Source organism: Prionailurus viverrinus, chromosome B2 (genome assembly GCF_022837055.1).
Source record: "Prionailurus viverrinus isolate Anna chromosome B2, UM_Priviv_1.0, whole genome shotgun sequence".
NCBI classification, from domain to species: domain Eukaryota; kingdom Metazoa; phylum Chordata; class Mammalia; order Carnivora; family Felidae; genus Prionailurus; species Prionailurus viverrinus.
This window is the reverse complement of record NC_062565.1, coordinates 105,363,981-105,379,873: the sequence shown is the minus strand read 5'-3', so window position 1 is coordinate 105,379,873 and position 15,893 is coordinate 105,363,981. Positions and strand designations below refer to the sequence as shown.

Here is a 15,893-nt window from a genome sequence, read left to right as displayed (position 1 = left end):
TCTAGGTAAAGATTTCATACTAAGGAAAAGGTGCACACCATCCTCTGAGTTCCAAGTGTATTTTCACCCCCTTTGTGTGAAGTTGAGTCTTTCTTTCTTTTTCTGTCTTTCTTTCTTCCGAAAGAGAGAGAGCGCAAGTGAGAGAGCATCAGAGAGAGAAGCTGAGGAGGGGCAGAGACAGAGAGAGACAGAAAGAGAGAGGGAGAGAGACAGAAAAGCAGGGCTCACCCAAAGTGGGGCACGAGCTCACCTGATGTGGGACCCAAACTCACAAACCATGAAATCATGACCTGAGCCAAAGTCGGATGCTTAACGCCTGAGCCACCCAGGTGCCACTGAAATTGAGTCTTTCTAATAAAGGCTTTGTGGAAGTTGCATGGTGTAACTAAAGAGGTATAGAATATTTTTATTTCATAAAGGCCTTCACTCTGTACCCCAGACCCTGATCAGTGCAGAGGGACGCCAAAAAGGAAGAAAGGTTGGGGGCAGAAAGATAGTTTATTGCTATTCAAATGATATCACCAGATTGCTGCCTGAGCTGTTTACTGGGGAGACCTGCTGTGGTTGCCTATTCACTTATTTAAAGTTGCCAAGAATCAGAAATACTTCCTTCAGCAGCCTGCACAGTTGTTTATTGTTTTCTCAAATCTCTTAGGTTCATCCGTTAGTTATTAGAAGCCTGGATCTCTTCAGCAGTTGGAATGGACTATTATGAATAAGCGGAAAGTTCCCTCTTCTTCATTTATGAAGGATCAAAGTAGAAATATGCGAAAACAGATGCATGAAGTGAGAGAATGTCATTAAAACTTTCGTAACCAAAGAGGCCACTTTAATCAAGATCTGCTAAATGTTAAGTAACAAGTAAATGCTGGAAGAGATCGTATTATTCATTGTTAAGGGTCTGTCAGTTGGGACTGTAGACTGAGTGGTGATCATATTCCACTGTCTCATCCACCAGCTAAGGAGGCTAATTAATTTCTCCTCAGTAACACTGAAGTCCATGATGAAGGCAGTAGCCTCCCAGCCCTAGAAACCTGGTATGACAAACATTTCCTTCTTTAAAAAGAGAGGCAAACTTTGTTTATTCTGCTTGGTTGCATATTAAAAAAAAAAAAATCTGTCCAGTTGCTATATTTCTTCATTCTGGTAAACCTTCCAGAACTTTAGCTGGACATGACCAGTGGTTAATCAACAGTGGCTATGGCAAAACAGTCAACAGACAGAAGGAAAGGGGTTGCAGCAGTATAACATGCCAGTCTATAATCGAGGCGACACCCAGTACTGATTCTATCAGCTATAGTCACCCTAAAATTGAGAATAAGGCCTGGCCATAGCAATCACTAGCAAACTTTATTTTTTAAGTGCTTCATTAAGAGAGGAGGAGGTAAACAAAACACATCAAAAGTTGGAAATCCTTCACTAAAAACAGGTAAGAAATAAATGTCCTAGGATAATTCCTTGTTCCCCCTCAAACTGAAACTTTCCCAATTAAATCTTTCTTTGCTTTTCTTCCTTCAGTTTCTTTTGTCTTCCGTTTTTTTTCTTCTAGAAGCTCTGTTGCCACGACATATGCTTCTTTCTTTTTCTTAAAGAATCTTCCAGCAACTCCTTTACTTAATCCTTTGTTCCCCTTCCATTTCCTTTACATTCATTATGCTTCATGTAATGGGTATTTGTTAGCTGCATATATCTCCACTAATAGAATGACACTTTCCTGTTGAGGTGTCCACCATTTTATTAGGCCACCCATCCTTCAGGAAAAGTCATCTCTATCCCCTGCTCCACTGCTATCACCCGCGCACAGTGGCTCTTTCCCAGTTTAAAATCACTGCCTTGCCAGTCGGATCGAAGCCAGTCAGGACATGGCATTCCCTAGCCCACAACCATTGCTGCTGACATAGGGCAGAGGTCCAGGATGAATAGATTGAAAGAAGAAAAGTCTGCCTGTTACATGAGCTAATAAATTTACTGTATTCTTTAAGCGAGTAGTGTTATGTTTCACTGCATAATTAGTATGTGAAAGGTCAGATAATTTGCATCATATTGGAGAATAGCAAAGAGAATAAACTTTATTATTACATTTTTCACATGGTTGAATGTTCAACGAAATGAAGTTGGATTTACAACAGCTCTCCTCCTCACAGAAAGGAAAGGGCTGTGGGAGACAGAGAATAGAGAGAGACCGGCATGATAGTGTGCATCCACCCAGCACACAAGTCCCAGAAAGGGGAGATCCCACAGGGAGAAGACCTTTTAAATCAGTGGTAGCTCTTTAAAAACAAACAAAACTCATACATTTCTGGTACGTCAACTATTTTTCCTGGAAACTTAAATCACTTCAGGAGTCACCTGAGGATTGCAAAGTCAGAACAATCCCGATTTCCGGAGACTCTCAGTGGCCTCAATCTTTCAAGCCAGCAGACTACTTAGTGACTTTGCTGTTTCTGTGCAGTGCATGAATCACATAGAGTTTAATGGCTTAAAAGAGGAAATGCTAATTCCTTGTGGCCTGTATATATCAAACAACAGAGGCACCTGGAAATGCTACTTTCTTGGTTTGGGATTCAATTAAGATTTTTATCAGGTGCTATGCACATTAATTATATGCTGTGTCACTTGATTTTCATAACAATCTGCGAGTCATTAGGTTGATAGCAAAGACAGAGTTGGACAGGAAACTACAAAGGAGTTCAATTTGCTGGCGCTTTCAGTGCATCAAAGAGGCTAGAGAGTAGTAGGAGTGGCAATGGCTCTGGAGTGTCTCCTGTCTCTCTTGGGAGGCTGAGGGACCACAAGGAGGCAGCTTAGAAAAGAAGCTAATAAGCTTTGAATATTTTGAGTTTGAGGTGCCTTTGAAGCATCCAGACAACATCAGATGTTCAGAAGAGAGGCCTGAACTGAAGACAGGCTGTGGAGTCATCAGTACACGGATAATAGTAGAAGCAGTGGATGTGGATGGCAACATCTGGGGAGAGCATGGACCTCAGGAAATATAAGGAACAAAGAATCTGTAGAAATACCACCATTCAAGAGGCCCCAGGGAACGAAGAGCACAGGTGAGACCGAACTTTCCATTCACAGACGGAGATGGAAGAAACTGGTTACATGAAAGCTAAGAGTCTCAAGGAGAGCAGAGTGGGCAGAGACATTAGATGCCACAGAAAAGCCAAGAAAGGCCAGAAAAGGGACATTGGGTTTGATTAGGAGAATGTCTCTGCCTCAGAGCAATTTCAGGGCAAGACGGAGGCAGATTTGTTGTAGTGGATTGAGGAGTCAGCAGGAGGTGAGTCACCATGTGATTATTCCAAGATGGTTCTTGGAATTTGACTGTGAATGGAAAGAAACAAAAGATACCCAGTGTAAAGATACTGGGTGGCTGTTGCTCTTTTATTTTTCTTTTTTTAAGAATGCAGGCATTTGAAGCTATAGGAGACAGGAAATGACCGAGGAAGCAAGGCTCTGAGGAGGTAGAAGGGGTCGGGATCCAAATCAAAACAGTCCGACTCTGAACTGCACAAAAACTACCCTATCCCCTGAGAAGAGAGTAACGAAAGCGAGAGGGCTCATGGTTGGGGATGGGATTGGACACGTTAGGGGAAGACCTTGACAGAGCTCATGAACTGTGGCCTCAATCTTCCCTGTGAAGCAAGATTCAGAGTGTTGGTGGAGGTGGAGGTGGAGGTGGAGGTGGAGGTGGAGGTGGAGGGAAGCCAGATGAGAGTACCTTCTGCTCTAAGCCGTGGCCCATCCTCTCCCATTCACACCCAGAAATAGAAAATAGCCCAGCCTTCGGGTTGAATGATTATACACATGCCAGGGGAGAAAATACAGATCACCTTGACCTCTGTGCTCTAGTGAACAATTCTCTATCCTCCCACCAACACAAGGGGGATAACATCCTGAGTGGAGGCACCTACCTGAGACTCCACCTGGATCACAAACAGGATTTCCTATGTCTCGGGAGGAAAGAGAGACATTTGGTTCCAGGCCTTTTAGAGAGCTCTATCATGCAGCCAATAGATGTGTGTCCACAAAGTTGCCTCAGCTACTCCAGCATTCGGCAACACAGAAATGACCCTTTAAGAAAGCCACAGAAAGTCCCAAAACCAGACTACCAAGACTTGTAAGGTGATTTTCCCAAAGATGTAAAAGAAATGACATTGTTTCCCTTTGGAAAAGATTTTCCAAAGGTTCGTAGAGAATCTTGTGAAAAGCTAACATAAATGCCACTGTTGGGAGGAAAAACACCCCAGGGAAAGAAGCACAAAAACTGAACCTAATAAGTAAAAGTGTCCACTGACATAATTTTTATTGCTGCAGAGACACTTAAAACCGACAGGAAGAAGAAAATGCCCTCCCCCACCGTCAGCAGTTCCTGAAAACTGTAACCTGTGACTATTCTGTGGCTGCCTAAGGCATTTCAGATGGTCAGGAAAACCTCCAGGTCTAAACAATACACTTTTCAACCCCCTTTCTTTTAAGCTTTCTGAACACCTGCTGGGTTGAGTCCCTCATGAGGATGTCAAATCTAAATGAATGAATGGGGGGGGGGGGGAAGGAACTGCAAAACTAGTTACTTGAGTTTAGACAGATCAAGAGGCAATTCTTTGCCAAAAATTCAACCACTCTAGGCCCAGTAGTTGATTAAGATGGTGTTTCTGTGCATGGATTGGGCCAGCTGTCTCTTGGCAAGGATCTGTACTCTAATCTAAAGTTAAATATAGTTGAACATAGTTGAACTACAATAATATGTCCGGTGGCTCCTTCTAGAGAAAGAAGTATTTGCAGTAGATTTGGCTTGGAAGCAGGGAGAAATCCATGCAACAACTCAGAAAGTTCTTTTCAGTTCTGGGATAGTGGACTTTATAGAAAAAGCTATAAAGATAAAAGTTTAGGACCAAACATGGTCTTGGAGATATCTAAAATATCCTACTTTTTACATTCATAAGTTTACTGAGACCTGAAAGGTTGATAATGTCATGAAAAAGACCCCAGGGAAGAGCAAACTGAATACATAAATACTAGCATATGGAATTGCTTATTCTGATACAGACACAGGCATGTTCTAGTTCCCACTACCTCATCAGGGACCTTATTCTTATCACTTATCCACCTTCACCCTCCACTTGGCTCCTCCTCATAACCCTAAAAATATATTCAAGACTCTCCCATCCTAGGAAAAACATTCTCAACACTGCTTCCCTTCTTCTGGCAAACTTTGAGAAAGCATGATGTAGCGGGAAAATGTTCTATGGCCTGAATGTTTGCCTCCCTCTAAATTTCATATGTTTAAGACCTAATCCCCAGTGTGATGGTATTTGGAGGTGGGACCTTTGGGATGTGACTGGGGTTAGATTAGGTCTTGAGAGTAGGGCCCTCGCGATGGGGTTAGTGCTCTTAGAAAAAGAGAAAGAGACCCAAGATCTCTTTCCTCCCCTTCCATGTGAGGATATAACAAGGCAGCCATCAACAAACCAAAGAGAGGGTCCTCGCCAGACACGGGATTTGCTGGCATCTTGATCTTGAATATCCCAGCCTCCAGAACTGTGAGAAATAAATGTTTGTTGTTATTTAAGCCACCAAGTCTGTGGAATTTTGTTCCAGCAGCCCTAACTGTCTAAGAAAGAGAGCCAGTTTTGAAAGCATATAGTTCTATGTTGAAATGCTTGCCAGTGCTTACCTTAAATATCTCGATTCTGACTCTTCTATTGTGTTTCAGCTGACTATTGATCATAAGTCTCTTTCATTCCTCTCCAGCTCCTCTTCCTTCCCCAAATTCTGATATATGCAGGCTCTGTGGTTTGCACTTCTCTTGAGGCCGATGTTTCCCCTGTGTAGAACAATCTGACACAGAAAATGTCACCTCTCTACCTTTTCACCAATCTGCTCCTATTCCCTACTCTACTTATATGTCCCAGAAGTATATATTTGGTGTGTTCAAAAAGCCAGCTCATTATTTCCTCTCACTCCCTGTAAAACCTCTTTTTCCTCCAACATTCCTAAATCCTAGTTAATGGTCCCATTGTTAAAACTAAAAGCCTCCTGTTAATTTCTGACTCCTCCCTCCCTTTTACTTCTCACATTGAATCTGTCGCCAAATTCTTATAATCCTACATCCTAAACTCCTCTTGATCTTTCTTTTGCCCTCAGTCCAGAGCCTCATCTGTTCTCCTTAAGTTGCTTCCTGATGTGATTTTTAATTTCTATTTCACTCTCCACTCTGGAATCAAGTGATCTCTAAAATATACAATACAGCCACACTGCAAACTTCTCAGTTTTCCTGTCTGCAAGATAGAGCTTCTAGTACATACTAGACTCCTTATCCATCCAGTGAAGACCAACTCAATCTCTCCTACTTGGTGAAGACTATCCTAAGTGACCCATCTCCCCACCCCATCACTGGACCAAATGAGTTGCCCACTAATTTCTGGTCTCTTTAGTACCTTTTACATGTCTCTACACTATATGCTGAGTATTTGCCTACATGTCTCTTTCTTCCCAACTAGCCTGTGAGTTCTTCTTTGGCAAAGAGCACATCTTTTTTACCTTTGTATTCCCAGCACCTGGCACAGTTCCTGACAATCAATACTTTTTAATATTTTTTGAGTGGCAAGTATACAGAGTGAATGAGTGAATGAATGAATGAATGAATGAATGAAATGGTATTGGCCCATTTTGGAAGATTGTTCTCCATTTCATCTTCATGTGAGCTTCTATTGCTAACGTCAAGCTTTTAGGGGAAAGTTCTCTGAAATACTGTATAAAACACACAGAATGCATCTGTGATACAGACTCCTTTGACCCTGAGGATACCTAGGGTGCCTTGACTCATCAAGCTAGGAACTGTGGACTCTGCTTTGCTCAAGAAGGTGAGATTAGGCTGGAGACCATAACGTCACTGCACCTTTGCTCTGCCCCTTAATTTTCTGGTGTAACCAGAGTCTCCATGACAAAAGGGTAAATAAATGTTGGTTATTCTACTTGTCCTTTGGCTCCCTCCAGGGCTCATTGTCCTCAAGGCATATGCTCTAAAATTAGAAACCATACGGGCTATAATAGAATGAATGTGCACACATTATCCAAAGAGATTTTATTCACCCTCATAGGTAAATTGAAATAATCTTAAAAGAGCCACAGTAAAAGTGCTCGTTGTATTACCAAGTCGTGCTAAATAATACCTCCACCTGTTGTCTATATATCTCTTGAATCAAGTTCGCTTCCCTATACACTGCCACTGCCTTTGCTTTCATCCTGATCACCACAGCAGTGATTTTCTCATCCTGCAATCCCTGGAAACCAACCACTATTTTCTTCATTATGTTATGTGTGAGAGTAGTATTGTAGTTATTCAGGATATTATCATCTCTTGACAGATATATGTTAAAAATTTTTGGAAAAAGATGACATATTTGTGTTTTTCTTTAATTCACAAAAGCATTACTCAAATGGCAAAATATTAATTGTAGATGTCTGCACAGGCTATTCATTTGTAATAACTAAAAAATAAAAACAATCAAATGTCTACCTGTAGAGGGCTGATTGAATGAACTATTTCCACATAATGGAGTACTATACTGCCATAAAAAAGAAATGAGTAATATCTTATTTATTGTATGGCATGATGACTTCTAGAATATATTGTCAAGTAATAAAAAGGAAAGTAGAAAAAAGTGTACATATATATTTTTTTAATAGGGTAAATCAAAAACATTTTTTAAAAGGGTACCACTGAGAGAGAGAGAACAGTATGAAAACAATAAGGATAAAAGCTAGATTTCTCAAAATATACCTTTTGGGGTGATTTAGTTTTGTTACCATGTAATCACTTTACATAATAATTAAACATTTGAAATTAAAAGCAGTTCTTCACAAATGAAAGCAAAATTAAATAAATGAATGTAACTACATATTGAATTAGTGGCATAGAGAGAACTAATTCAGGCGACTTTAAACACAGTAATTTGATTGTACAACCTTAAAGGACATACCTTAAGGACAAAAAGGAGCAGAAAAACAATAAAAATAAAAATCCTAAATTTGAATTTGAATAGAAAACTATCAGTATATTTTTATTTAAAAAAATCCAGATATGATACCAAAAACACAGGCAATAAAAAATAATAAATTGTAGTACATCAAAATTAAAAACTATGTGCATCAAAGGACACAATAGGGGTACCTGGGTGGCTCAGTCGGTTAAGCGTCTGACTCTTGATTTCAGCTCAGGTCATGATCTCACAGTTCGTGAGTTCAAGCCCCAACTTGGGCTCTGTGCTAACAGTGTGGAGCCTGCCTGGGATTCTCTCTCTCCCTCTCTCTCTGCTCCCACCACCCCCTCCCCAAAATGAATATATAGACTTTAAAAAATATATTTAAAAAGTAACAATTAACAGAATGAAAAGGCACCCTATGGAATAGTACAAAATATTTGCAAATAATATATCTGATAAGGGGTTAACATCCAGAATATATGAAGAACTCCTACAGTTCAACCACAAAAAAGAAACAACTCAATGAAAAAAGTAGGCAAATAACTTGAACATTTTTCCATAAAGGACATACAAATGGCCACATGAAAAGATGCTCAAGGGGCGCCTGGGTGGCGCAGTCGGTTAAGCGTCCGACTTCAGCCAGGTCACGATCTCGCGATCCGTGAGTTCGAGCCCCGCGTCGGGCTCTGGGCTGATGGCTCAGAGCCTGGAGCCTGTTTCCGATTCTGTGTCTCCCTCTCTCTCTGCCCCTCCCCCGTTCATGCTCTGTCTCTCTCTGTCCCAAAAATAAATAAACGTTGAAAAAAAAATTTTTTTTAAATAAAAAAAAAAGAAAAAAGAAAAGATGCTCAACATCAAACCATTAGGGGAATGCAAATTAAAACTGCAATGAGATAACCACCTCACACTCATTAGGATGGCTATTACAAAACAAAAGCAAAAAACAAAACAAAACAGAAAATAACAAGTATGTTGAAGAGTCAAGAAATTAGAATCCTTGTGCACACACTGTTAGTGGGACTATGAAATTGTGCAGCCCCATGGAAAACAGTGTGGTGATTCTTCAAAAAGTTAAAAATTGAACTAAAAATATGATTCAGCAATTCCATTTCTGGGTTCACACCCAAAAGAATCAAAAGCAGGACTTCAAAAAGATATATCTGTACATCCATGTCCACAGCAGCATTATTCACAATAACCAAAAAGTAGAAACAGCCCAAGTGTTCATCAAAGGATAAATGAATAAACAAAATGTGATATATACTTATAATGGAATATTATTCAGCCTTAAAAAGGAAGGAAATTCTGACAGAAGCTACAACATGGATGAACCTTCCATGAGGTACCTAGAGTAGTCAAATGCATAGAAACAGAAAATAGAATGGCGGTTGCCAGGGCTGGGGAAAGGGGGTTTGGGGAGTCATTGTTTAATGAGTATGGAGTTTTGGTTCTGCAAGATGCTGAAAGTTCTGGAGATGGATGGTGGTGATGGTTACACAACATTGTGAAATACTTAGTACTACTAAGTACACTTAGTAATGGTTAAGATGGTAAATTTTAACCACAATTAAAATTTTTCTAAGCAACGAATCAAATGACTAAAATAAAGAACTGATATTTTATTTTTTAATGTTTATTTATTTATGTTGAGAGAAAGAAAGAGAGAGGGAGAGGGAGAGAGTGAGCATGGGGGAGGGAAAGAGAGAGAGAGAGGGAGAGAATGCCAAGCAGGCTCTGCACCACCAGCACAGAGCCTGATGAGGGACTTGAACTCATGAACCATGAGATCATGACCTGAGCCAAAATCAAGAGCCAGACACTCAACTGACTGAGCTACCCAGGTGCCCTGAGAATTTATATTTTAAAAAGACATTTAAGGGGCACACCAATTTTATAGTATATGGACCTTATTTGAATCCCAATTCAAACAAGTAATACTTTTATGAGGCAAGTAGGAACTTAAATACTGACTGGATACTTGATGATATTAAGAAATTATTGTTGTTTTTTAAGTGTGATAATGATATTGAGGGCTTTGCTTTTTGGAGTAGTTTTTGTTTTAATTGAGACTTTGGTTTTATAGAGCAGTTTTAGGTTCACAGCAAAATTGGGGGAGAAGGTACAGAACTTTTCCCTTTATCCCTTGCCCCTACACATGCACAGCTTTCCCCATTACCAACATTCTCCACCAGAGTGGTATATGTTACAACTCACAAAGCTATACTGACACATCATAATCACGCAGAGTCTGTAGTTCACATAATGGTTCACTCTTGGTGGTGTACCCTCTGTGGATGTTTTACGTATTCTTTTCTAAAATATATACTCTACAGAAGGAATTGTATGACATTTGGGATGTGTCTCAACATAATCTGGGAATGGAGGGAAGTGTGTTGGAGAGTAGATAAGATTGGTAATGAGTTGATAATTGTTGAAACTGACTTAGAGGTACAAGAGGCTTCCTTATGTTATTTTTTCTACTTATGTTTATTCTTGAAATTTCCCATAATAAACACTTTTTTAAAATGTTTACAATTCTGAAATCTATGTTTATAGTGGTTCATTACACAGAGAAACACATTTCTCTGTGTTTATATAATATATATAATTTTCATAATATCTACTTTAAAAATCTTTCACCAGAATGATCCATCTATATCCAATTTCCTTACTACCTTTCCATTGTCTACAGGGCTAAGTGTAAGTTCCCTATGATGACAAATGAAGCCCTCGGTGACCAGCCCTCTGCTTTGCTGTCCAGCCTGCACTCAGGGCAATGCTAAAGTAATTCGGTTCCTAAATACACAATGCTGTTCGTGCCTCTGTGCCTTTTCACATGGTCTTCCTTGTTCCTGGAATGCTCTTCCCCTGCTTGTACACCTGACAAACAATTCATCTTCCAAAAACCTCTTCAGGGCTCATGTTCTCTAAAACCTTCCTTTATCATCTCTCACAACTCTTTAGTCAGTTTATATCTTGCTTCATTCCATAAATATCCGATGCAGCTCCCAGAAAAATTATCACTCTACTATTTCTCGGACATGTATAAACATTAATAATCTTCACACAAATTTCATTGCATTATAGTTATTTGATTATGGGGTTGCCCCCCTCACTAGACTATGATAGTATAATGGATGCTTGACAAATATTTATTAAATCAAACTGGCTCCTGCTTCAAAAACTTTTGGGTGACATTGCAAAGAGAAGGCAAGGCTAAAATGAACAAAACCTATTCAATAATTAGAATATTGCTTTCCATACTCCACATCAATAGAGAAAACAAAATAGTCACAAGAACTGATTAAATAGATAACAAAAGATCTTGTTTCATCTCAGAACACAAAAAAATTCTTCTCAAAGAGCAAATCACTAAGAGTCCAGTCATATTTTTAATGATTATTTAAGTGATTATTTTTAATCACTTCAGAAAACACGGAAAGCAGAAGTTAACTTAAGCAGAAGTTAATAAGTAGATATTCCTCTCTGTAGATGTGAGAACTTTATTTGGAGGACACCTGAAAGAGAATTTGGCACTCCAAAAGATGTAAAGCACCAATTAGTAACATTGGTAACATTTGCAGATTCTCACCATACATTTTAATGATTATTTTAGTAATTCTCCTGTTTCTCTTTTCTTGTTAAGTTTTACTTATTAAAAATGTATTCACACAAACAATTTAAAGAGCCAGATAAGAATATAAATCATTTCCTACCACTCCTTGACCTTCACCAGTCCTGCTTTCCACCATTTCCTGCTTCATATCAGCACCTCCTTTCTACTCTTGTCAACCGGTTCTTCTGGAATCTACTTCATTTTTGTCCATAATATGCTTATATAAGCTCTTTCTTGATTTTTCAGTTTGAGGCACCATTTTTTTAAATTTCCACATAGAAATGCAAGGCTTTCTCACACCCAGCCTTCATCCTAACCACACACATGTACCAACTTCCTGACCCTCTTCCCTCCTATTATGTGGAATTGGACTTAGACCAGTATTCTGAGGTTCCACTACCATGACTGTGTAAACACTATAGACCACTGGACCATGTAGCATACCAAGAGTAGATTTCCCTGGAGTTAACGATAGAATCATTTTCACATTTTCTGAGCTTTCTCTATTCTTATCACTAGTCTTCAAACTCTTCCCCCATTTGAATATATCTTCTCTCAATATTATTCAGTACATTAACTTTTCTATCAATGTATCTTCTTAAAGAAGTCTCAAGCCTTCTGATGTTGTCTCCCTACTTAGCTGTTGCAGTGGGGGGAAAAAACTGACTCAAAATTTAAACTGAGATTTTAATATTGCTGAGAACTGCACACAGGAAGGAAGGAGAGGTTCTTCCCAGCCAGTGGCTGGGCATATTCAAATTCCATTTCCTTAACCCATCAAAACTATAGCTCTTTTTACTCATGAGTACAATCTAAAACGCTCTTGAAAAATTGCCTCATGGCTAGCAGCAGAAGAGGAGCCTGTGATGCTCAGGTTGAGAAAATGAGATGTAATGTCACTTAGGAACGTTAGGGAGGGGGGACCTTATAGTAGTCGAGTTACCAAATTTCAGTAGGCTGTGTATTAGTTACTTTTTGCTGTGTAACCAATATCCTCAAAACTCAGCGACTTGTGACAACAATTTATCTCACAGTCTCTGTGGGCCATGAATTCAGGAACAGCTCAGCTGGGTGGTTCTGGTTCAGGGTTTCCCTCGAGGCTGCAGTCGGGACATCAGTGAAGCCTGCAGCCGTATGAAGACTTGAGGATTTTACTCTGAGACAGGCCACACCCGTGGCTGTGGGCAGGAGGTTTTAGTTTCTCACCACAGGGGCCTCTCCAGGGGCTGCTTCATCATCCTCACAGCCTGGCCGTGAATTCCATCAAAAGAGCAGTCCAGGAGAGAGTGAGAGAAAGGAGGCTGCAACACCTTTTACGGTCCATTTTCTGAAGGCACATATCATCCTTTCCACTTTTTCCTATTCTTCAGAAGTGAGTCAGTAAGTCCAGCATACAACCAAGGGAGAGAATTCATCTCTACCTCTTGATGGTAGGCATGTCACAGAATCTGGGGATCCATTGTAAAGCCACCACACATTATTTGAAAGAGGTTGCAATGATTTTTTTTTTTAGCGAAATATTAAAAACTCATAATTTTGTCAAAAATTTGACTTTCTTCCTGTCTAACCCTTGACTAACCCACCCGGGGCTAATCTTGTTATGGAGGGCTGAATTGCCATCATATTTTTTTTTTGTCTATTTATTTATTTTGAGGCAGGGGGAGGGACAGAGAGAGAGGGAGAGAGAGAATCCCACGCAGGCTCCGTGTGGTCAGCACGGAGCCCAATCTCACAAGGCACAGCGCAATCTCACAAGGACACCTAAACCCAGTGTTCCAAAATTGCACCATGATGCACTTCACTGTGGGTCTGTATCCTTCCACTGTACTGATCACTCGATGGAACTCTTCAATCTAGAAATCTGTGTCCTTTCATCTGGGGAAAACATATTGAATTATTTCTTTGGTGGTATCTTATTCTATCCTACCTCTCTCTCCTGTTTCTCCTAGAGTCTTATTAGTAGGGTGATAGATATCTTAGACTAGTTTTCTAATTTTTTTCTTACTTTTCTCTCTTGTCCATCTCTTTATCTCCATCCATACTTCCTGTGAGATTTCCTCCAAGTCTATCTTCCAATCCTTCTACTGAATTTTTAATTTCTGCTGTCATGTTAATCCCCAAGAACTCTTTTGTTCTCCAATTGTTTTCTTAATACTATTCTACTCTCATTTCATACATGTAATGTCTCCTTTTATATCTCTAAAATCATTATGGTAAGGTTTTTTAAGTTTTCTAAAAAATATAATTTCTGCTTCTTCTAAGTAGCCTTTTTCTTTGTGTTGACTTCTGTCTTTCATACTTTTTTCAAATCTCTGGAGATCCTTGGTTAGCCTCTCAAATTGGATAAAATATGAACTTTGGTAGAGTTTGGAGGTTATGGACTACAACATAGGATAATAACTGGGGGAGGGCACTTAAATGTGAATCTTAAAATGTGTTGTTTTATTGAAATATCTTTTCTTGGGCAGTAAGATTTGCTAGATATAGATCCTCTGACCTACTGCCTAGAGAATAAAGGCCTGAATGCCAGTATTCTGGAAACCAGGTTGGGTAAGAAGGCTAGGGGGGAAAAAAAATTCGGTATGTACATTTTAGCTTAATTCCCATTTGCTCAATATACTGACTCTGCCTTCAACTAGCCTAGTGTTCCCCAGTTCAGAAATCTCTTCTAGGGGCATCTGGATAGCTCAGTTGGTTGAGCATCTGAATCTTGATTTCAACTCTCCTGGTTTGTGGGTTTGAGCCCTGTATCAGGCTCTGGGCCGGCAACAGAGCCTACTTCAGATCCTCTGTCTCCCTCTTTCTCTGGCTCTCCCCAGCTCACACTTTCTCTCTCCCAAAAGTAAATAAACATTTTCTTAAATAAATAAATAAACATAGAAATTAATAGAAAAAAATCTGCTCAAAAAACTGTATCTAGAGATTGAAATTGCCATCTTTTTCTAGGTTACAGAGAAGCAGTTGTCCAGCCACTTGGAATGGGGACAGAGATCTGAGGGACCAATTCTTAAAGAAGCTTTCAACCAATGCTGTTTTTTGCCCCCACCACCAGAGGTGACTGGTGCTGCTAATTCCTGACCTTTTTTTTTTTTTTTTTTGACAAATTCCATGGTAAAAATCATTTCATTTCTTTTTTTTTTAATTTTTAAAAAATGTTTATTTATTTTTGAGAGAGAGACAGAGTGCAATTATGGGAAGGGGCAGAGAGAAAGGGAGACAGAATCTGAAGCAGGCTCCAGGCTCTGGGCTGTTAGCACAGAGCCCCATGCGGGGCTTGAACTCATGAACTGTGAGATCATGACCTGAGCCGAAGTCAGACACTTAACCAACTGAGCCACCCAGGCACCCCAAAATCATTTCATTTCTTATGTTTCTCAAGTTCTGGCTTGGGATTTAGATTTTTCAGGTCCATTAGGAAAATTGCCATTTACCATCTGCTTTCTAACTTCTAAAAATTGTGTTACTTTCTTCTCTCCTGTTCTCTATTTGCTTTCTGATATAAAAAATGATCTCTATACTTTTGTTTTATTGTGGTGGAATACCTACTTTCAAACCAACAATTTTAACCAGAAGTACCTCTTTCAGTTGTCTTTCACTGCCAGTAATCATATTTACCAAGCATTGATTTTAATAAGTGTAAATTGTTCAACCTCAAGTTGGAGTGAGAACATAGAGGACCTGTAATAAAGGTTTAGATTTTAGGAAAATAAAAAACTTTGATAGAAGAGCTTCCTTGTGTATCTGCAGGGAGAGATAGGCAGTTTCTAGCTGGGATAGATGTGATTATGAGGCTGGAAAATTGTGGAATTCTGTTGGTATTAACAGTGGCAAACAGATTTAAAGTTAAAGAATGTGAACTCATTTAATGTTAGTCTTCTTAGGGGCACCTGGGTGGCTCAGTTGGTTGAGCATCCAACTTCAGCTCAGGTCATGATTTCAAGGTTTGTGAATTTGAGCCCCACATTGGACTTTGTGCTGACAGCTCAGAGCCTAAAGCCAGCTTCTGATTCTGTGTCTCCCTCTCTCTCTGCCCCTCCCCCACTCACACTCTGTCTATCTCTCATTCTCTCTCAAAAGTAAACAAACATAAAAAAATAAAAAATAAATAAAGTTAGTCTTCTTGGATTGCATAGGAATTGAATAGGAACAATCATCTCATCAAGAAATCTTGAGCAGAGCTGGGAGCTGAGAAAGGATTTAAGATTATTTTGATTTTTGAGAGGAAAAACATCTGGTTTTGATTTTATGCACTGCCCTCTCTCCAAGCGTTTTTAAGTACCTTTAAA

At 39.5% G+C, this 15,893-nt stretch overlaps 1 protein-coding gene across 2 annotated transcripts in view; it reads right to left on the bottom strand.

Moving 5' to 3' along the window:
• The window catches only part of CALHM6 (calcium homeostasis modulator family member 6), a 33,421-nt gene that overhangs the window by 8,109 nt on the left and 9,419 nt on the right, over positions 1 to 15,893 (bottom strand). For both annotated transcript variants that reach the window (XM_047860758.1, XM_047860759.1), the window contains exons 3-4: positions 5,681 to 5,844; positions 5,476 to 5,544 (exon numbers count right to left, since the gene is read on the bottom strand). The gene's annotated coding sequence lies outside the window, so the exon portion shown is untranslated. The remainder of the gene's footprint in view (positions 1 to 5,475; positions 5,545 to 5,680; positions 5,845 to 15,893) is intronic.